At 40.5% G+C, this 21,806-nt stretch overlaps 12 non-coding genes across 12 annotated transcripts; 8 read left to right on the forward strand and 4 right to left on the reverse strand.

The window, feature by feature from the left end:
• The first annotated feature begins 2,086 nt into the window (after positions 1-2,086).
• Positions 2,087-2,278, forward strand: LOC130661194 (U2 spliceosomal RNA). Its single transcript, XR_008988388.1, has one exon. It is a non-coding gene; the product is annotated as a U2 spliceosomal RNA (small nuclear RNA).
• Positions 2,279-2,463: 185 nt separating this feature from the next.
• On the forward strand, positions 2,464-2,628 carry LOC130660149 (U1 spliceosomal RNA). The gene has a single exon (XR_008987350.1). It is a non-coding gene; the product is annotated as a U1 spliceosomal RNA (small nuclear RNA).
• Positions 2,629-2,978: 350 nt separating this feature from the next.
• On the reverse strand, positions 2,979-3,097 carry LOC130658189 (5S ribosomal RNA). Its single transcript, XR_008985405.1, has one exon. It is a non-coding gene; the product is annotated as a 5S ribosomal RNA (ribosomal RNA).
• A 4,865-nt stretch (positions 3,098-7,962) lies between these two features.
• LOC130661195 (U2 spliceosomal RNA) lies at positions 7,963-8,154 on the forward strand. Its single transcript, XR_008988389.1, has one exon. It is a non-coding gene; the product is annotated as a U2 spliceosomal RNA (small nuclear RNA).
• A 185-nt stretch (positions 8,155-8,339) lies between these two features.
• LOC130660150 (U1 spliceosomal RNA) lies at positions 8,340-8,504 on the forward strand. The gene has a single exon (XR_008987351.1). It is a non-coding gene; the product is annotated as a U1 spliceosomal RNA (small nuclear RNA).
• Positions 8,505-8,854: 350 nt separating this feature from the next.
• On the reverse strand, positions 8,855-8,973 carry LOC130658190 (5S ribosomal RNA). Its single transcript, XR_008985406.1, has one exon. It is a non-coding gene; the product is annotated as a 5S ribosomal RNA (ribosomal RNA).
• Positions 8,974-13,838: 4,865 nt separating this feature from the next.
• Positions 13,839-14,030, forward strand: LOC130661197 (U2 spliceosomal RNA). The gene has a single exon (XR_008988390.1). It is a non-coding gene; the product is annotated as a U2 spliceosomal RNA (small nuclear RNA).
• Positions 14,031-14,215: 185 nt separating this feature from the next.
• Positions 14,216-14,380, forward strand: LOC130660455 (U1 spliceosomal RNA). Its single transcript, XR_008987654.1, has one exon. It is a non-coding gene; the product is annotated as a U1 spliceosomal RNA (small nuclear RNA).
• Positions 14,381-14,730: 350 nt separating this feature from the next.
• On the reverse strand, positions 14,731-14,849 carry LOC130658192 (5S ribosomal RNA). The gene has a single exon (XR_008985409.1). It is a non-coding gene; the product is annotated as a 5S ribosomal RNA (ribosomal RNA).
• Positions 14,850-19,714: 4,865 nt separating this feature from the next.
• LOC130661199 (U2 spliceosomal RNA) lies at positions 19,715-19,906 on the forward strand. Its single transcript, XR_008988392.1, has one exon. It is a non-coding gene; the product is annotated as a U2 spliceosomal RNA (small nuclear RNA).
• Positions 19,907-20,091: 185 nt separating this feature from the next.
• On the forward strand, positions 20,092-20,256 carry LOC130660152 (U1 spliceosomal RNA). Its single transcript, XR_008987353.1, has one exon. It is a non-coding gene; the product is annotated as a U1 spliceosomal RNA (small nuclear RNA).
• Positions 20,257-20,606: 350 nt separating this feature from the next.
• LOC130658193 (5S ribosomal RNA) lies at positions 20,607-20,725 on the reverse strand. Its single transcript, XR_008985410.1, has one exon. It is a non-coding gene; the product is annotated as a 5S ribosomal RNA (ribosomal RNA).
• Between the last annotated feature and the right edge of the window lie 1,081 nt (positions 20,726-21,806).

The raw sequence follows: 21,806 nt of genomic DNA on the forward strand, positions 1-21,806 counted from the left end.
TGTGCGAGAAATTGCTCAGGACTTCAAAACAGATCTGCGATTCCAGAGCACAGCCGTTATGGCTCTGCAAGAGGCTTCTGAAGCGTACCTTGTTGGCTTGTTCGAGGATACTAACTTGTGTGCCATTCACGCAAAACGAGTTACAATCATGCCTAAAGACATCCAGTTGGCAAGAAGAATTCGTGGGGAACGTGCCTAAGCATCTTACCAAACAAAAAACGGCTATTTTTATAGCCACACATCCATAAAAAATATTACGGCTAGCTTTTTATATCAAACTTTGTTCTGCTTTCTGTTTAAATTTTATGCTACATAAAAATTTTATGCTACATAAAGTTTGACAATGTTAAAAATATGAAGGGCAAGAAAAGTAAAAGCAAGAAAATAAGAAATTTAAAAACGAAAATACTTAAACTTAGGGAATCTAATCTTAAAATTACTCTTTTTTAACTGTTTAAGTGACTTAAACAAGTTTAACTTTGTACCAAGATAATGTTTTTTTGTAAATGTGTGGCTATAAAAATAGCCGTTTGTTAATGTAATAGCCAGATACACACAAATTATTTTTTTGCGGTCTTCTTTGCTGCCTTTTTGGGAGTCTTTTTGACCTTCTTTGCTGCAGGTTTTTTAGCAACAGGCTTCTTTGTGGGTTTCTTAGCTGCTGGTTTCTTAGCCGAGGCTTTCTTTGTGGCAGGCTTCTTTGCTGCTTTCTTTGGCGTGCTCTTCTTTGCTGGCTTCTTTTTTGGTGTACTTTTCTTTGCAGTAGGCTTCTTTGCCGTTGGCTTTTTTGCTGCGGCCTTTTTCTTAGGTTTTTCTTTTTTTACCTGACCTAGCTTGAATGATCCAGAAGCACCAGTGCCTTTAGTTTGAATCAAATCGCCTGATGTTACTCCTCGTTTAAGAGCCATTTTCAGATGATGATCTGAGTTTTCAGCAACTTTGTAATTTGCATGAATATATTTTGTAATAGCTTGGCGAGATGAACCACCGCGTTCCTTTAGGGTAGCGATAGCAGCCTTGATCATGTCCACATATTTAGGGTGATCAGCTGTCTTCTTTGCAGCAGGTTTCTTCTTGGGTGCGATTTTCTTTGGAGAAGCTGCTTCACTCATTTTTAATGTTTTCTTACAACAATCCAACGATAAACGATGCTTGTTATCACAGTAGAAGTATACTAAACATTACCGTGTAAATGAGATATAATTTAAGACGGTGCGAAGTATGCGGACGTAAAAGTACCACTCCCGGGAATTGATTTGGCGCGAAAACAGAAATGTGTGTTTCTGTACATCGTATAATGTCCGTTTTGGGAGCCGCGACTATGCGAAAGCATGTTAATTTTTATTTGTAGCACGACGCAATAGTCTGAAAGAGAAGCTGCTGGAGTTTGAGGTCTTCAGCATTACATCTACTCTGTTAATTTGGGCTTCTTCCGCGCCCGTGTTAGGATTTTCATAAAGCGTTCTTTGGTTTGCGTTGCGTATGTCGGCCTACATCATCGACACGGCCTGTTTCCGGCTATTAGGAGCAATTCATATATTGGGCACTGCGTTTCGACTTTTTTATTAGACCACAGTAAAAAAATTCACTCACAGAAGTCCCTTTCTTTCATGGCTACAAACACGAAGAATTCTGTCGTAAGTAAAACGAATGCGCAAGCCAAAATAACGATGGGGCGAAGTCATAAGCATCGCCCTGTGGCCCAATGGATAAGGCATCTGACTACGAATCAGGGGATTCCAGGTTCGACTCCTGGCAGGGTCGCACTGTCGCATTTCGGCTGCATGGTCTACTGTGTAACGCGCGCGCACGTTCTGGCGTAATGCGTTGATAAACGGAATGTACGCAGTCATATTGGAAAGTAATATCACGCACTTAGTATCGTCGCCTTTGTTAGCATTCATGTAAGTTACCATCCACTCGCTACAGTCGCTCTCCATCCTACGGCTAAATCAACAGCCGTGATTTTTACTATGTCGCCGTCCATCCGTACGCGGTGACAGTTGTAAGCTTTACAGTAACGTGACATGCTCCACAAGCAGTTACGGTGTGTGGACGATGCCTATCATGGCAACGCTTGTTCTTTATCGCTTCTCGGCCTAATGGCTAAGATCAAGTGTAGTATCTGTTCTTATCAGTTTAATATCTGGTAGGCCATTCTCTGAATGGTCAGTATATTAATCTGATTTTTGGCCTTGGGTCATGGAGGTGGATTCATTCACGCCGTGACCACGGGTTGCCTTGGTGTTGCACTATTACCGATGGCGGCCCACATAAGCAATAAAAGAATAATAGCAGTCCTCTTTCCGACGGCACTCTGCATAGTCTACGGCGGGAACAAAACGCGTACACTGGGGGAGAATACAGCCTATGCCCCGCGACACGGCAGTTTATAACACACTCAAGCCACAAGCATTAACAAACTTTGAAGGGTACCCTCATGCTACGGTGCAGTTCCAACTCATACTTACCTGACGGGGAAGTAAAGACTGATCAATGAGGGTTTTCTTCCAGAGTGAGGCTCTTGCATTGCACTACGCTTGGGCTGACCTCTGCGATTACTGCAAACGTCAGTAACTCGACCGTACAATTTCTGGTAGTGGGGGCCTGCGTCCGCGCTCGCCCCCTCCTTAAGTCAAAATGAATGAGCTTAGAAAAGTTGCGCGGCCAAATGTCGGTGGTGACTTAAACGCTAAGGTAAAACCTCGCTTGGCTGTTACGAAACGTGATTGCGATATAAGTCCTCGGAAGGCGGCGGAATTTTATTTTATTTGCCATTCCGTCAGGGTTATTGGATGATCGGCAATAGATCGAGTTTGTATGCATTTGAAAGCTCTTTTTTCTCGTACTATCACCTGAAAATGTCGTAGGAAAATGTCATAGGAAACACTTTCAACAACCGCCACGTTCCTTAATTGTTATAACAAGAAATATATCACAGCACCATTGAAATGAAAAGGCAACAAATGAAAATGAAAAGCCTACGACACCGGGAGTTCCCAGGCGGTCCCCCATCCAAGTACTATCCCGGCCCGACGATGCTTAACTTCCGTGATCAGACGAGAACGGGTGTGTTCATCGTGGTATGGCCGTAGACATTAGTAGGGGCAAATACGTGCAATTTATTTTGACGTTGTGATCAAATTTTTTTATTTAATTTCTTTGAGTTACTTAGGACAAGGCGTATGCATGGATTATCTATTAGACTTTAAGGTTATAGTTTTGTGAAAAAAACAATGTTTTTTTAAAGATGTGTGGCTATAAAAATAGCCGTTGTTTTCTGAGTGTAGCGGTTTACTTCTTCTGTCCTTTGTCGTTCTTCTTTGGGAGTAAGACAGCTTGAATGTTTGGCAAAACACCACCAGCTGCAATGGTTACACCGCTCAAAAGTTTGTTTAATTCTTCATCATTACGAACAGCCAATTGTAAATGTCTTGGAATAATCCTAGCTTTTTTGTTGTCTCTTGCTGCGTTACCAGCCAACTCCAATATCTCAGCAGATAAATATTCCAAGACGGCTGCTAAGTAAACTGGTGCTCCAGATCCAATTCGGTTAGCATAGTGCCCTCTACGAAGGAATCTATGCACTCTACCGACTGGAAATTGAAGTCCAGCTCTTGAGGATCTTGTCTTGGCTTTAGCCTTAGCTTTTCCACCTTTTCCACGTCCAGACATAACTGCGATTTGATTTGTAAGTTAATACAAAAACGTACGAATATTTAACGTAAGTGTTAACGAAATAAACTTTACTCGTTTTTTCATCATAAAAATAGGATCGAAATCATGTTTTTTTAACCAATCATAATTAAGTATTAAACAAAAGATTTTTTTTTTAACCAATTAAATTGCGTATCGGCGTTTTCGGATCGAATTCGATCCGATTTTTTTACTTATAAACAAAAAGTTTTGACTTGCAGTTTAATGCTTATTTACAAGTTAAGTAGCAAAAATTTTTAACCATGTCTGACGCAGCAGCTAAAGGAGGAAAACAGGCACCTAAAGTAGCCAAGAAAGGTGAAAAAAGAGCCGGCAAAAAAGGAGGAAAGATTGGTGGAACTGGTGAAAAGAAACGCAAGAGAAAGAGAAAGGAAAGTTATGCTATTTACATCTACAATGTTTTGAAACAAGTTCACCCAGATGTCGGAGTTTCAAGCAAAGCTATGAGCATCATGAACTCATTTGTCAACGACATCTTTGAGCGCATTGCTTCCGAAGCTTCGCGTTTGGCTCTTCAAAACAAAAAGTCGACCATCTCTTCTCGTGAAATTCAAACCGCAGTACGTCTTCTCTTGCCTGGAGAACTTGCAAAACACGCAGTCAGTGAAGGAACAAAAGCCGTCACAAAATACACAAGCAGCAAGTAAACCAACGTCTACCAAACACAAACGGTCTTTTTTAAGACCACACATCTTTAAAAAAACATTTACTTGGCGTCACTACAAGTTAACCGAAGTTAATAAAACTTCTAAATAATGTGCTTAAGAACACTAGCCTACATTTAAAATACTTCCCCATGTGTGTGTGTGGATTAGCTTCACTTTTCATACGTATTATTAGCTGTACTTGCAGAAAAGACAAGTACATTGATCCATGTTATTGCTTACATTTAACTTAACCCAGCTTTTCACGGAAACACTCCCAGGCAAATTAACCCTACAAAGTATTTCTAAATTTTTTTTGTGTCATATATGACATAGTATCGTATAGCAATAAATGTAACTGTGACAAGACTTTACACATTGTGTAATTTGGAAGCGTGCACAAAGTAATGTTTTAAAAGATTTGTGGCTATAAAAATAGCCGTTTTTGTTGAGCAATGACAACGCTTAACCTCCGAATCCGTAAAGAGTTCTTCCTTGACGTTTTAAGGCATAAACAACATCCATAGCGGTAACGGTCTTGCGTTTAGCGTGCTCTGTGTAGGTTACAGCATCACGAATAACATTCTCTAAGAAAACCTTCAGTACACCTCTGGTTTCCTCATAGATAAGGCCAGAGATACGTTTGACACCACCTCGTCGAGCAAGACGTCGAATAGCAGGTTTTGTGATTCCCTGAATGTTATCACGAAGAATTTTTCGGTGACGTTTAGCACCTCCTTTTCCCAATCCTTTACCTCCTTTTCCGCGTCCAGACATATTGATATAGTTGCGTACAGAACGAGTACAAAAACAACGTTTGAGTTAACAGAATTCAGACAGCTTTAAAAAGAGGCCATAAAATTACCTACTGCTCGTGGAAACACCCTAATTAACCAATAGAGTTGCGTCATTACAAAATGTTCCGAACATTTTGTACATTTTTTTAAGTAAAACTGTAGTTTTTTTAAAAATTCGTGGTCTTAATGTTTCAGTAAGGCAATAAATTTGGCATCGTTGGAATTCGCCAAACCTTCTGCTACTTACTAAAAAAAAAAAAAGTCAAAAGCTTTTGTGTATCAGAAGATACAGCCGTTTTCCCGTAGCCAAAAAACACAGATTTTATAAAAATGTTAAAGTAATGAGCGTAATGTCATTATGCAGCCAATCAGAAATTACTTTCTTAGCACCAATCAAATGGTTTGTTTTGAACCTTAGCTGTCAATCAATATGAGAAATAAAACTTTGGCGCGATAGTGCATTTTAGACCGTCTTGTGTATCCGTACTACATCGACTTCTTAAAATATGGCTCGTACAAAGCAAACTGCACGTAAATCTACTGGAGGAAAGGCTCCACGAAAACAACTCGCCACTAAAGCTGCGAGGAAAAGCGCACCAGCTACTGGAAGAGTGAAAAAACCACATCGTTACAGACCTGGTACAGTTGCTCTCAGAGAAATCAGAAGATACCAGAAGTCAACCGAGCTCTTGATCCGCAAGTTGCCTTTCCAGCGTCTTGTGCGAGAAATTGCTCAGGACTTCAAAACAGATCTGCGATTCCAGAGCACAGCCGTTATGGCTCTGCAAGAGGCTTCTGAAGCGTACCTTGTTGGCTTGTTCGAGGATACTAACTTGTGTGCCATTCACGCAAAACGAGTTACAATCATGCCTAAAGACATCCAGTTGGCAAGAAGAATTCGTGGGGAACGTGCCTAAGCATCTTACCAAACAAAAAACGGCTATTTTTATAGCCACACATCCATAAAAAATATTACGGCTAGCTTTTTATATCAAACTTTGTTCTGCTTTCTGTTTAAATTTTATGCTACATAAAAATTTTATGCTACATAAAGTTTGACAATGTTAAAAATATGAAGGGCAAGAAAAGTAAAAGCAAGAAAATAAGAAATTTAAAAACGAAAATACTTAAACTTAGGGAATCTAATCTTAAAATTACTCTTTTTTAACTGTTTAAGTGACTTAAACAAGTTTAACTTTGTACCAAGATAATGTTTTTTTGTAAATGTGTGGCTATAAAAATAGCCGTTTGTTAATGTAATAGCCAGATACACACAAATTATTTTTTTGCGGTCTTCTTTGCTGCCTTTTTGGGAGTCTTTTTGACCTTCTTTGCTGCAGGTTTTTTAGCAACAGGCTTCTTTGTGGGTTTCTTAGCTGCTGGTTTCTTAGCCGAGGCTTTCTTTGTGGCAGGCTTCTTTGCTGCTTTCTTTGGCGTGCTCTTCTTTGCTGGCTTCTTTTTTGGTGTACTTTTCTTTGCAGTAGGCTTCTTTGCCGTTGGCTTTTTTGCTGCGGCCTTTTTCTTAGGTTTTTCTTTTTTTACCTGACCTAGCTTGAATGATCCAGAAGCACCAGTGCCTTTAGTTTGAATCAAATCGCCTGATGTTACTCCTCGTTTAAGAGCCATTTTCAGATGATGATCTGAGTTTTCAGCAACTTTGTAATTTGCATGAATATATTTTGTAATAGCTTGGCGAGATGAACCACCGCGTTCCTTTAGGGTAGCGATAGCAGCCTTGATCATGTCCACATATTTAGGGTGATCAGCTGTCTTCTTTGCAGCAGGTTTCTTCTTGGGTGCGATTTTCTTTGGAGAAGCTGCTTCACTCATTTTTAATGTTTTCTTACAACAATCCAACGATAAACGATGCTTGTTATCACAGTAGAAGTATACTAAACATTACCGTGTAAATGAGATATAATTTAAGACGGTGCGAAGTATGCGGACGTAAAAGTACCACTCCCGGGAATTGATTTGGCGCGAAAACAGAAATGTGTGTTTCTGTACATCGTATAATGTCCGTTTTGGGAGCCGCGACTATGCGAAAGCATGTTAATTTTTATTTGTAGCACGACGCAATAGTCTGAAAGAGAAGCTGCTGGAGTTTGAGGTCTTCAGCATTACATCTACTCTGTTAATTTGGGCTTCTTCCGCGCCCGTGTTAGGATTTTCATAAAGCGTTCTTTGGTTTGCGTTGCGTATGTCGGCCTACATCATCGACACGGCCTGTTTCCGGCTATTAGGAGCAATTCATATATTGGGCACTGCGTTTCGACTTTTTTATTAGACCACAGTAAAAAAATTCACTCACAGAAGTCCCTTTCTTTCATGGCTACAAACACGAAGAATTCTGTCGTAAGTAAAACGAATGCGCAAGCCAAAATAACGATGGGGCGAAGTCATAAGCATCGCCCTGTGGCCCAATGGATAAGGCATCTGACTACGAATCAGGGGATTCCAGGTTCGACTCCTGGCAGGGTCGCACTGTCGCATTTCGGCTGCATGGTCTACTGTGTAACGCGCGCGCACGTTCTGGCGTAATGCGTTGATAAACGGAATGTACGCAGTCATATTGGAAAGTAATATCACGCACTTAGTATCGTCGCCTTTGTTAGCATTCATGTAAGTTACCATCCACTCGCTACAGTCGCTCTCCATCCTACGGCTAAATCAACAGCCGTGATTTTTACTATGTCGCCGTCCATCCGTACGCGGTGACAGTTGTAAGCTTTACAGTAACGTGACATGCTCCACAAGCAGTTACGGTGTGTGGACGATGCCTATCATGGCAACGCTTGTTCTTTATCGCTTCTCGGCCTAATGGCTAAGATCAAGTGTAGTATCTGTTCTTATCAGTTTAATATCTGGTAGGCCATTCTCTGAATGGTCAGTATATTAATCTGATTTTTGGCCTTGGGTCATGGAGGTGGATTCATTCACGCCGTGACCACGGGTTGCCTTGGTGTTGCACTATTACCGATGGCGGCCCACATAAGCAATAAAAGAATAATAGCAGTCCTCTTTCCGACGGCACTCTGCATAGTCTACGGCGGGAACAAAACGCGTACACTGGGGGAGAATACAGCCTATGCCCCGCGACACGGCAGTTTATAACACACTCAAGCCACAAGCATTAACAAACTTTGAAGGGTACCCTCATGCTACGGTGCAGTTCCAACTCATACTTACCTGACGGGGAAGTAAAGACTGATCAATGAGGGTTTTCTTCCAGAGTGAGGCTCTTGCATTGCACTACGCTTGGGCTGACCTCTGCGATTACTGCAAACGTCAGTAACTCGACCGTACAATTTCTGGTAGTGGGGGCCTGCGTCCGCGCTCGCCCCCTCCTTAAGTCAAAATGAATGAGCTTAGAAAAGTTGCGCGGCCAAATGTCGGTGGTGACTTAAACGCTAAGGTAAAACCTCGCTTGGCTGTTACGAAACGTGATTGCGATATAAGTCCTCGGAAGGCGGCGGAATTTTATTTTATTTGCCATTCCGTCAGGGTTATTGGATGATCGGCAATAGATCGAGTTTGTATGCATTTGAAAGCTCTTTTTTCTCGTACTATCACCTGAAAATGTCGTAGGAAAATGTCATAGGAAACACTTTCAACAACCGCCACGTTCCTTAATTGTTATAACAAGAAATATATCACAGCACCATTGAAATGAAAAGGCAACAAATGAAAATGAAAAGCCTACGACACCGGGAGTTCCCAGGCGGTCCCCCATCCAAGTACTATCCCGGCCCGACGATGCTTAACTTCCGTGATCAGACGAGAACGGGTGTGTTCATCGTGGTATGGCCGTAGACATTAGTAGGGGCAAATACGTGCAATTTATTTTGACGTTGTGATCAAATTTTTTTATTTAATTTCTTTGAGTTACTTAGGACAAGGCGTATGCATGGATTATCTATTAGACTTTAAGGTTATAGTTTTGTGAAAAAAACAATGTTTTTTTAAAGATGTGTGGCTATAAAAATAGCCGTTGTTTTCTGAGTGTAGCGGTTTACTTCTTCTGTCCTTTGTCGTTCTTCTTTGGGAGTAAGACAGCTTGAATGTTTGGCAAAACACCACCAGCTGCAATGGTTACACCGCTCAAAAGTTTGTTTAATTCTTCATCATTACGAACAGCCAATTGTAAATGTCTTGGAATAATCCTAGCTTTTTTGTTGTCTCTTGCTGCGTTACCAGCCAACTCCAATATCTCAGCAGATAAATATTCCAAGACGGCTGCTAAGTAAACTGGTGCTCCAGATCCAATTCGGTTAGCATAGTGCCCTCTACGAAGGAATCTATGCACTCTACCGACTGGAAATTGAAGTCCAGCTCTTGAGGATCTTGTCTTGGCTTTAGCCTTAGGTTTTCCACCTTTTCCACGTCCAGACATAACTGCGATTTGATTTGTAAGTTAATACAAAAACGTACGAATATTTAACGTAAGTGTTAACGAAATAAACTTTACTCGTTTTTTCATCATAAAAATAGGATCGAAATCATGTTTTTTTAACCAATCATAATTAAGTATTAAACAAAAGATTTTTTTTTTAACCAATTAAATTGCGTATCGGCGTTTTCGGATCGAATTCGATCCGATTTTTTTACTTATAAACAAAAAGTTTTGACTTGCAGTTTAATGCTTATTTACAAGTTAAGTAGCAAAAATTTTTAACCATGTCTGACGCAGCAGCTAAAGGAGGAAAACAGGCACCTAAAGTAGCCAAGAAAGGTGAAAAAAGAGCCGGCAAAAAAGGAGGAAAGATTGGTGGAACTGGTGAAAAGAAACGCAAGAGAAAGAGAAAGGAAAGTTATGCTATTTACATCTACAATGTTTTGAAACAAGTTCACCCAGATGTCGGAGTTTCAAGCAAAGCTATGAGCATCATGAACTCATTTGTCAACGACATCTTTGAGCGCATTGCTTCCGAAGCTTCGCGTTTGGCTCTTCAAAACAAAAAGTCGACCATCTCTTCTCGTGAAATTCAAACCGCAGTACGTCTTCTCTTGCCTGGAGAACTTGCAAAACACGCAGTCAGTGAAGGAACAAAAGCCGTCACAAAATACACAAGCAGCAAGTAAACCAACGTCTACCAAACACAAACGGTCTTTTTTAAGACCACACATCTTTAAAAAAACATTTACTTGGCGTCACTACAAGTTAACCGAAGTTAATAAAACTTCTAAATAATGTGCTTAAGAACACTAGCCTACATTTAAAATACTTCCCCATGTGTGTGTGTGGATTAGCTTCACTTTTCATACGTATTATTAGCTGTACTTGCAGAAAAGACAAGTACATTGATCCATGTTATTGCTTACATTTAACTTAACCCAGCTTTTCACGGAAACACTCCCAGGCAAATTAACCCTACAAAGTATTTCTAAATTTTTTTTGTGTCATATATGACATAGTATCGTATAGCAATAAATGTAACTGTGACAAGACTTTACACATTGTGTAATTTGGAAGCGTGCACAAAGTAATGTTTTAAAAGATTTGTGGCTATAAAAATAGCCGTTTTTGTTGAGCAATGACAACGCTTAACCTCCGAATCCGTAAAGAGTTCTTCCTTGACGTTTTAAGGCATAAACAACATCCATAGCGGTAACGGTCTTGCGTTTAGCGTGCTCTGTGTAGGTTACAGCATCACGAATAACATTCTCTAAGAAAACCTTCAGTACACCTCTGGTTTCCTCATAGATAAGGCCAGAGATACGTTTGACACCACCTCGTCGAGCAAGACGTCGAATAGCAGGTTTTGTGATTCCCTGAATGTTATCACGAAGAATTTTTCGGTGACGTTTAGCACCTCCTTTTCCCAATCCTTTACCTCCTTTTCCGCGTCCAGACATATTGATATAGTTGCGTACAGAACGAGTACAAAAACAACGTTTGAGTTAACAGAATTCAGACAGCTTTAAAAAGAGGCCATAAAATTACCTACTGCTCGTGGAAACACCCTAATTAACCAATAGAGTTGCGTCATTACAAAATGTTCCGAACATTTTGTACATTTTTTTAAGTAAAACTGTAGTTTTTTTAAAAATTCGTGGTCTTAATGTTTCAGTAAGGCAATAAATTTGGCATCGTTGGAATTCGCCAAACCTTCTGCTACTTACTAAAAAAAAAAAAAGTCAAAAGCTTTTGTGTATCAGAAGATACAGCCGTTTTCCCGTAGCCAAAAAACACAGATTTTATAAAAATGTTAAAGTAATGAGCGTAATGTCATTATGCAGCCAATCAGAAATTACTTTCTTAGCACCAATCAAATGGTTTGTTTTGAACCTTAGCTGTCAATCAATATGAGAAATAAAACTTTGGCGCGATAGTGCATTTTAGACCGTCTTGTGTATCCGTACTACATCGACTTCTTAAAATATGGCTCGTACAAAGCAAACTGCACGTAAATCTACTGGAGGAAAGGCTCCACGAAAACAACTCGCCACTAAAGCTGCGAGGAAAAGCGCACCAGCTACTGGAGGAGTGAAAAAACCACATCGTTACAGACCTGGTACAGTTGCTCTCAGAGAAATCAGAAGATACCAGAAGTCAACCGAGCTCTTGATCCGCAAGTTGCCTTTCCAGCGTCTTGTGCGAGAAATTGCTCAGGACTTCAAAACAGATCTGCGATTCCAGAGCACAGCCGTTATGGCTCTGCAAGAGGCTTCTGAAGCGTACCTTGTTGGCTTGTTCGAGGATACTAACTTGTGTGCCATTCACGCAAAACGAGTTACAATCATGCCTAAAGACATCCAGTTGGCAAGAAGAATTCGTGGGGAACGTGCCTAAGCATCTTACCAAACAAAAAACGGCTATTTTTATAGCCACACATCCATAAAAAATATTACGGCTAGCTTTTTATATCAAACTTTGTTCTGCTTTCTGTTTAAATTTTATGCTACATAAAAATTTTATGCTACATAAAGTTTGACAATGTTAAAAATATGAAGGGCAAGAAAAGTAAAAGCAAGAAAATAAGAAATTTAAAAACGAAAATACTTAAACTTAGGGAATCTAATCTTAAAATTACTCTTTTTTAACTGTTTAAGTGACTTAAACAAGTTTAACTTTGTACCAAGATAATGTTTTTTTGTAAATGTGTGGCTATAAAAATAGCCGTTTGTTAATGTAATAGCCAGATACACACAAATTATTTTTTTGCGGTCTTCTTTGCTGCCTTTTTGGGAGTCTTTTTGACCTTCTTTGCTGCAGGTTTTTTAGCAACAGGCTTCTTTGTGGGTTTCTTAGCTGCTGGTTTCTTAGCCGAGGCTTTCTTTGTGGCAGGCTTCTTTGCTGCTTTCTTTGGCGTGCTCTTCTTTGCTGGCTTCTTTTTTGGTGTACTTTTCTTTGCAGTAGGCTTCTTTGCCGTTGGCTTTTTTGCTGCGGCCTTTTTCTTAGGTTTTTCTTTTTTTACCTGACCTAGCTTGAATGATCCAGAAGCACCAGTGCCTTTAGTTTGAATCAAATCGCCTGATGTTACTCCTCGTTTAAGAGCCATTTTCAGATGATGATCTGAGTTTTCAGCAACTTTGTAATTTGCATGAATATATTTTGTAATAGCTTGGCGAGATGAACCACCGCGTTCCTTTAGGGTAGCGATAGCAGCCTTGATCATGTCCACATATTTAGGGTGATCAGCTGTCTTCTTTGCAGCAGGTTTCTTCTTGGGTGCGATTTTCTTTGGAGAAGCTGCTTCACTCATTTTTAATGTTTTCTTACAACAATCCAACGATAAACGATGCTTGTTATCACAGTAGAAGTATACTAAACATTACCGTGTAAATGAGATATAATTTAAGACGGTGCGAAGTATGCGGACGTAAAAGTACCACTCCCGGGAATTGATTTGGCGCGAAAACAGAAATGTGTGTTTCTGTACATCGTATAATGTCCGTTTTGGGAGCCGCGACTATGCGAAAGCATGTTAATTTTTATTTGTAGCACGACGCAATAGTCTGAAAGAGAAGCTGCTGGAGTTTGAGGTCTTCAGCATTACATCTACTCTGTTAATTTGGGCTTCTTCCGCGCCCGTGTTAGGATTTTCATAAAGCGTTCTTTGGTTTGCGTTGCGTATGTCGGCCTACATCATCGACACGGCCTGTTTCCGGCTATTAGGAGCAATTCATATATTGGGCACTGCGTTTCGACTTTTTTATTAGACCACAGTAAAAAAATTCACTCACAGAAGTCCCTTTCTTTCATGGCTACAAACACGAAGAATTCTGTCGTAAGTAAAACGAATGCGCAAGCCAAAATAACGATGGGGCGAAGTCATAAGCATCGCCCTGTGGCCCAATGGATAAGGCATCTGACTACGAATCAGGGGATTCCAGGTTCGACTCCTGGCAGGGTCGCACTGTCGCATTTCGGCTGCATGGTCTACTGTGTAACGCGCGCGCACGTTCTGGCGTAATGCGTTGATAAACGGAATGTACGCAGTCATATTGGAAAGTAATATCACGCACTTAGTATCGTCGCCTTTGTTAGCATTCATGTAAGTTACCATCCACTCGCTACAGTCGCTCTCCATCCTACGGCTAAATCAACAGCCGTGATTTTTACTATGTCGCCGTCCATCCGTACGCGGTGACAGTTGTAAGCTTTACAGTAACGTGACATGCTCCACAAGCAGTTACGGTGTGTGGACGATGCCTATCATGGCAACGCTTGTTCTTTATCGCTTCTCGGCCTAATGGCTAAGATCAAGTGTAGTATCTGTTCTTATCAGTTTAATATCTGGTAGGCCATTCTCTGAATGGTCAGTATATTAATCTGATTTTTGGCCTTGGGTCATGGAGGTGGATTCATTCACGCCGTGACCACGGGTTGCCTTGGTGTTGCACTATTACCGATGGCGGCCCACATAAGCAATAAAAGAATAATAGCAGTCCTCTTTCCGACGGCACTCTGCATAGTCTACGGCGGGAACAAAACGCGTACACTGGGGGAGAATACAGCCTATGCCCCGCGACACGGCAGTTTATAACACACTCAAGCCACAAGCATTAACAAACTTTGAAGGGTACCCTCATGCTACGGTGCAGTTCCAACTCATACTTACCTGACGGGGAAGTAAAGACTGATCAATGAGGGTTTTCTTCCAGAGTGAGGCTCTTGCATTGCACTACGCTTGGGCTGACCTCTGCGATTACTGCAAACGTCAGTAACTCGACCGTACAATATCTGGTAGTGGGGGCCTGCGTCCGCGCTCGCCCCCTCCTTAAGTCAAAATGAATGAGCTTAGAAAAGTTGCGCGGCCAAATGTCGGTGGTGACTTAAACGCTAAGGTAAAACCTCGCTTGGCTGTTACGAAACGTGATTGCGATATAAGTCCTCGGAAGGCGGCGGAATTTTATTTTATTTGCCATTCCGTCAGGGTTATTGGATGATCGGCAATAGATCGAGTTTGTATGCATTTGAAAGCTCTTTTTTCTCGTACTATCACCTGAAAATGTCGTAGGAAAATGTCATAGGAAACACTTTCAACAACCGCCACGTTCCTTAATTGTTATAACAAGAAATATATCACAGCACCATTGAAATGAAAAGGCAACAAATGAAAATGAAAAGCCTACGACACCGGGAGTTCCCAGGCGGTCCCCCATCCAAGTACTATCCCGGCCCGACGATGCTTAACTTCCGTGATCAGACGAGAACGGGTGTGTTCATCGTGGTATGGCCGTAGACATTAGTAGGGGCAAATACGTGCAATTTATTTTGACGTTGTGATCAAATTTTTTTATTTAATTTCTTTGAGTTACTTAGGACAAGGCGTATGCATGGATTATCTATTAGACTTTAAGGTTATAGTTTTGTGAAAAAAACAATGTTTTTTTAAAGATGTGTGGCTATAAAAATAGCCGTTGTTTTCTGAGTGTAGCGGTTTACTTCTTCTGTCCTTTGTCGTTCTTCTTTGGGAGTAAGACAGCTTGAATGTTTGGCAAAACACCACCAGCTGCAATGGTTACACCGCTCAAAAGTTTGTTTAATTCTTCATCATTACGAACAGCCAATTGTAAATGTCTTGGAATAATCCTAGCTTTTTTGTTGTCTCTTGCTGCGTTACCAGCCAACTCCAATATCTCAGCAGATAAATATTCCAAGACGGCTGCTAAGTAAACTGGTGCTCCAGATCCAATTCGGTTAGCATAGTGCCCTCTACGAAGGAATCTATGCACTCTACCGACTGGAAATTGAAGTCCAGCTCTTGAGGATCTTGTCTTGGCTTTAGCCTTAGCTTTTCCACCTTTTCCACGTCCAGACATAACTGCGATTTGATTTGTAAGTTAATACAAAAACGTACGAATATTTAACGTAAGTGTTAACGAAATAAACTTTACTCGTTTTTTCATCATAAAAATAGGATCGAAATCATGTTTTTTTAACCAATCATAATTAAGTATTAAACAAAAGATTTTTTTTTTAACCAATTAAATTGCGTATCGGCGTTTTCGGATCGAATTCGATCCGATTTTTTTACTTATAAACAAAAAGTTTTGACTTGCAGTTTAATGCTTATTTACAAGTTAAGTAGCAAAAATTTTTAACCATGTCTGACGCAGCAGCTAAAGGAGGAAAACAGGCACCTAAAGTAGCCAAGAAAGGTGAAAAAAGAGCCGGCAAAAAAGGAGGAAAGATTGGTGGAACTGGTGAAAAGAAACGCAAGAGAAAGAGAAAGGAAAGTTATGCTATTTACATCTACAATGTTTTGAAACAAGTTCACCCAGATGTCGGAGTTTCAAGCAAAGCTATGAGCATCATGAACTCATTTGTCAACGACATCTTTGAGCGCATTGCTTCCGAAGCTTCGCGTTTGGCTCTTCAAAACAAAAAGTCGACCATCTCTTCTCGTGAAATTCAAACCGCAGTACGTCTTCTCTTGCCTGGAGAACTTGCAAAACACGCAGTCAGTGAAGGAACAAAAGCCGTCACAAAATACACAAGCAGCAAGTAAACCAACGTCTACCAAACACAAACGGTCTTTTTTAAGACCACACATCTTTAAAAAAACATTTACTTGGCGTCACTACAAGTTAACCGAAGTTAATAAAACTTCTAAATAATGTGCTTAAGAACACTAGCCTACATTTAAAATACTTCCCCATGTGTGTGTGTGGATTAGCTTCACTTTTCATACGTATTATTAGCTGTACTTGCAGAAAAGACAAGTACATTGATCCATGTTATTGCTTACATTTAACTTAACCCAGCTTTTCACGGAAACACTCCCAGGCAAATTAACCCTACAAAGTATTTCTAAATTTTTTTTGTGTCATATATGACATAGTATCGTATAGCAATAAATGTAACTGTGACAAGACTTTACACATTGTGTAATTTGGAAGCGTGCACAAAGTAATGTTTTAAAAGATTTGTGGCTATAAAAATAGCCGTTTTTGTTGAGCAATGACAACGCTTAACCTCCGAATCCGTAAAGAGTTCTTCCTTGACGTTTTAAGGCATAAACAACATCCATAGCGGTAACGGTCTTGCGTTTAGCGTGCTCTGTGTAGGTTACAGCATCACGAATAACATTCTCTAAGAAAACCTTCAGTACACCTCTGGTTTCCTCATAGATAAGGCCAGAGATACGTTTGACACCACCTCGTCGAGCAAGACGTCGAATAGCAGGTTTTGTGATTCCCTGAATGTTATCACGAAGAATTTTTCGGTGACGTTTAGCACCTCCTTTTCCCAATCCTTTACCTCCTTTTCCGCGTCCAGACATATTGATATAGTTGCGTACAGAACGAGTACAAAAACAACGTTTGAGTTAACAGAATTCAGACAGCTTTAAAAAGAGGCCATAAAATTACCTACTGCTCGTGGAAACACCCTAATTAACCAATAGAGTTGCGTCATTACAAAATGTTCCGAACATTTTGTACATTTTTTTAAGTAAAACTGTAGTTTTTTTAAAAATTCGTGGTCTTAATGTTTCAGTAAGGCAATAAATTTGGCATCGTTGGAATTCGCCAAACCTTCTGCTACTTACTAAAAAAAAAAAAAGTCAAAAGCTTTTGTGTATCAGAAGATACAGCCGTTTTCCCGTAGCCAAAAAACACAGATTTTATAAAAATGTTAAAGTAATGAGCGTAATGTCATTATGCAGCCAATCAGAAATTACTTTCTTAGCACCAATCAAATGGTTTGTTTTGAACCTTAGCTGTCAATCAATATGAGAAATAAAACTTTGGCGCGATAGTGCATTTTAGACCGTCTTGTGTATCCGTACTACATCGACTTCTTAAAATATGGCTCGTACAAAGCAAACTGCACGTAAATCTACTGGAGGAAAGGCTCCACGAAAACAACTCGCCACTAAAGCTGCGAGGAAAAGCGCACCAGCTACTGGAGGAGTGAAAAAACCACATCGTTACAGACCTGGTACAGTTGCTCTCAGAGAAATCAGAAGATACCAGAAGTCAACCGAGCTCTTGATCCGCAAGTTGCCTTTCCAGCGTCTTGTGCGAGAAATTGCTCAGGACTTCAAAACAGATCTGCGATTCCAGAGCACAGCCGTTATGGCTCTGCAAGAGGCTTCTGAAGCGTACCTTGTTGGCTTGTTCGAGGATACTAACTTGTGTGCCATTCACGCAAAACGAGTTACAATCATGCCTAAAGACATCCAGTTGGCAAGAAGAATTCGTGGGGAACGTGCCTAAGCATCTTACCAAACAAAAAACGGCTATTTTTATAGCCACACATCCATAAAAAATATTACGGCTAGCTTTTTATATCAAACTTTGTTCTGCTTTCTGTTTAAATTTTATGCTACATAAAAATTTTATGCTACATAAAGTTTGACAATGTTAAAAATATGAAGGGCAAGAAAAGTAAAAGCAAGAAAATAAGAAATTTAAAAACGAAAATACTTAAACTTAGGGAATCTAATCTTAAAATTACTCTTTTTTAACTGTTTAAGTGACTTAAACAAGTTTAACTTTGTACCAAGATAATGTTTTTTTGTAAATGTGTGGCTATAAAAATAGCCGTTTGTTAATGTAATAGCCAGATACACACAAATTATTTTTTTGCGGTCTTCTTTGCTGCCTTTTTGGGAGTCTTTTTGACCTTCTTTGCTGCAGGTTTTTTAGCAACAGGCTTCTTTGTGGGTTTCTTAGCTGCTGGTTTCTTAGCCGAGGCTTTCTTTGTGGCAGGCTTCTTTGCTGCTTTCTTTGGCGTGCTCTTCTTTGCTGGCTTCTTTTTTGGTGTACTTTTCTTTGCAGTAGGCTTCTTTGCCGTTGGCTTTTTTGCTGCGGCCTTTTTCTTAGGTTTTTCTTTTTTTACCTGACCTAGCTTGAATGATCCAGAAGCACCAGTGCCTTTAGTTTGAATCAAATCGCCTGATGTTACTCCTCGTTTAAGAGCCATTTTCAGATGATGATCTGAGTTTTCAGCAACTTTGTAATTTGCATGAATATATTTTGTAATAGCTTGGCGAGATGAACCACCGCGTTCCTTTAGGGTAGCGATAGCAGCCTTGATCATGTCCACATATTTAGGGTGATCAGCTGTCTTCTTTGCAGCAGGTTTCTTCTTGGGTGCGATTTTCTTTGGAGAAGCTGCTTCACTCATTTTTAATGTTTTCTTACAACAATCCAACGATAAACGATGCTTGTTATCACAGTAGAAGTATACTAAACATTACCGTGTAAATGAGATATAATTTAAGACGGTGCGAAGTATGCGGACGTAAAAGTACCACTCCCGGGAATTGATTTGGCGCGAAAACAGAAATGTGTGTTTCTGTACATCGTATAATGTCCGTTTTGGGAGCCGCGACTATGCGAAAGCATGTTAATTTTTATTTGTAGCACGACGCAATAGTCTGAAAGAGAAGCTGCTGGAGTTTGAGGTCTTCAGCATTACATCTACTCTGTTAATTTGGGCTTCTTCCGCGCCCGTGTTAGGATTTTCATAAAGCGTTCTTTGGTTTGCGTTGCGTATGTCGGCCTACATCATCGACACGGCCTGTTTCCGGCTATTAGGAGCAATTCATATATTGGGCACTGCGTTTCGACTTTTTTATTAGACCACAGTAAAAAAATTCACTCACAGAAGTCCCTTTCTTTCATGGCTACAAACACGAAGAATTCTGTCGTAAGTAAAACGAATGCGCAAGCCAAAATAACGATGGGGCGAAGTCATAAGCATCGCCCTGTGGCCCAATGGATAAGGCATCTGACTACGAATCAGGGGATTCCAGGTTCGACTCCTGGCAGGGTCGCACTGTCGCATTTCGGCTGCATGGTCTACTGTGTAACGCGCGCGCACGTTCTGGCGTAATGCGTTGATAAACGGAATGTACGCAGTCATATTGGAAAGTAATATCACGCACTTAGTATCGTCGCCTTTGTTAGCATTCATGTAAGTTACCATCCACTCGCTACAGTCGCTCTCCATCCTACGGCTAAATCAACAGCCGTGATTTTTACTATGTCGCCGTCCATCCGTACGCGGTGACAGTTGTAAGCTTTACAGTAACGTGACATGCTCCACAAGCAGTTACGGTGTGTGGACGATGCCTATCATGGCAACGCTTGTTCTTTATCGCTTCTCGGCCTAATGGCTAAGATCAAGTGTAGTATCTGTTCTTATCAGTTTAATATCTGGTAGGCCATTCTCTGAATGGTCAGTATATTAATCTGATTTTTGGCCTTGGGTCATGGAGGTGGATTCATTCACGCCGTGACCACGGGTTGCCTTGGTGTTGCACTATTACCGATGGCGGCCCACATAAGCAATAAAAGAATAATAGCAGTCCTCTTTCCGACGGCACTCTGCATAGTCTACGGCGGGAACAAAACGCGTACACTGGGGGAGAATACAGCCTATGCCCCGCGACACGGCAGTTTATAACACACTCAAGCCACAAGCATTAACAAACTTTGAAGGGTACCCTCATGCTACGGTGCAGTTCCAACTCATACTTACCTGACGGGGAAGTAAAGACTGATCAATGAGGGTTTTCTTCCAGAGTGAGGCTCTTGCATTGCACTACGCTTGGGCTGACCTCTGCGATTACTGCAAACGTCAGTAACTCGACCGTACAATTTCTGGTAGTGGGGGCCTGCGTCCGCGCTCGCCCCCTCCTTAAGTCAAAATGAATGAGCTTAGAAAAGTTGCGCGGCCAAATGTCGGTGGTGACTTAAACGCTAAGGTAAAACCTCGCTTGGCTGTTACGAAACGTGATTGCGATATAAGTCCTCGGAAGGCGGCGGAATTTTATTTTATTTGCCATTCCGTCAGGGTTATTGGATGATCGGCAATAGATCGAGTTTGTATGCATTTGAAAGCTCTTTTTTCTCGTACTATCACCTGAAAATGTCGTAGGAAAATGTCATAGGAAACACTTTCAACAACCGCCACGTTCCTTAATTGTTATAACAAGAAATATATCACAGCACCATTGAAATGAAAAGGCAACAAATGAAAATGAAAAGCCTACGACACCGGGAGTTCCCAGGCGGTCCCCCATCCAAGTACTATCCCGGCCCGACGATGCTTAACTTCCGTGATCAGACGAGAACGGGTGTGTTCATCGTGGTATGGCCGTAGACATTAGTAGGGGCAAATACGTGCAATTTATTTTGACGTTGTGATCAAATTTTTTTATTTAATTTCTTTGAGTTACTTAGGACAAGGCGTATGCATGGATTATCTATTAGACTTTAAGGTTATAGTTTTGTGAAAAAAACAATGTTTTTTTAAAGATGTGTGGCTATAAAAATAGCCGTTGTTTTCTGAGTGTAGCGGTTTACTTCTTCTGTCCTTTGTCGTTCTTCTTTGGGAGTAAGACAGCTTGAATGTTTGGCAAAACACCACCAGCTGCAATGGTTACACCGCTCAAAAGTTTGTTTAATTCTTCATCATTACGAACAGCCAATTGTAAATGTCTTGGAATAATCCTAGCTTTTTTGTTGTCTCTTGCTGCGTTACCAGCCAACTCCAATATCTCAGCAGATAAATATTCCAAGACGGCTGCTAAGTAAACTGGTGCTCCAGATCCAATTCGGTTAGCATAGTGCCCTCTACGAAGGAATCTATGCACTCTACCGACTGGAAATTGAAGTCCAGCTCTTGAGGATCTTGTCTTGGCTTTAGCCTTAGCTTTTCCACCTTTTCCACGTCCAGACATAACTGCGATTTGATTTGTAAGTTAATACAAAAACGTACGAATATTTAACGTAAGTGTTAACGAAATAAACTTTACTCGTTTTTTCATCATAAAAATAGGATCGAAATCATGTTTTTTTAACCAATCATAATTAAGTATTAAACAAAAGATTTTTTTTTTAACCAATTAAATTGCGTATCGGCGTTTTCGGATCGAATTCGATCCGATTTTTTTACTTATAAACAAAAAGTTTTGACTTGCAGTTTAATGCTTATTTACAAGTTAAGTAGCAAAAATTTTTAACCATGTCTGACGCAGCAGCTAAAGGAGGAAAACAGGCACCTAAAGTAGCCAAGAAAGGTGAAAAAAGAGCCGGCAAAAAAGGAGGAAAGATTGGTGGAACTGGTGAAAAGAAACGCAAGAGAAAGAGAAAGGAAAGTTATGCTATTTACATCTACAATGTTTTGAAACAAGTTCACCCAGATGTCGGAGTTTCAAGCAAAGCTATGAGCATCATGAACTCA

This window comes from Hydractinia symbiolongicarpus, chromosome 9, assembly GCF_029227915.1.
Source record: "Hydractinia symbiolongicarpus strain clone_291-10 chromosome 9, HSymV2.1, whole genome shotgun sequence".
Classification (NCBI taxonomy): Eukaryota; Metazoa; Cnidaria; class Hydrozoa; order Anthoathecata; family Hydractiniidae; genus Hydractinia; species Hydractinia symbiolongicarpus.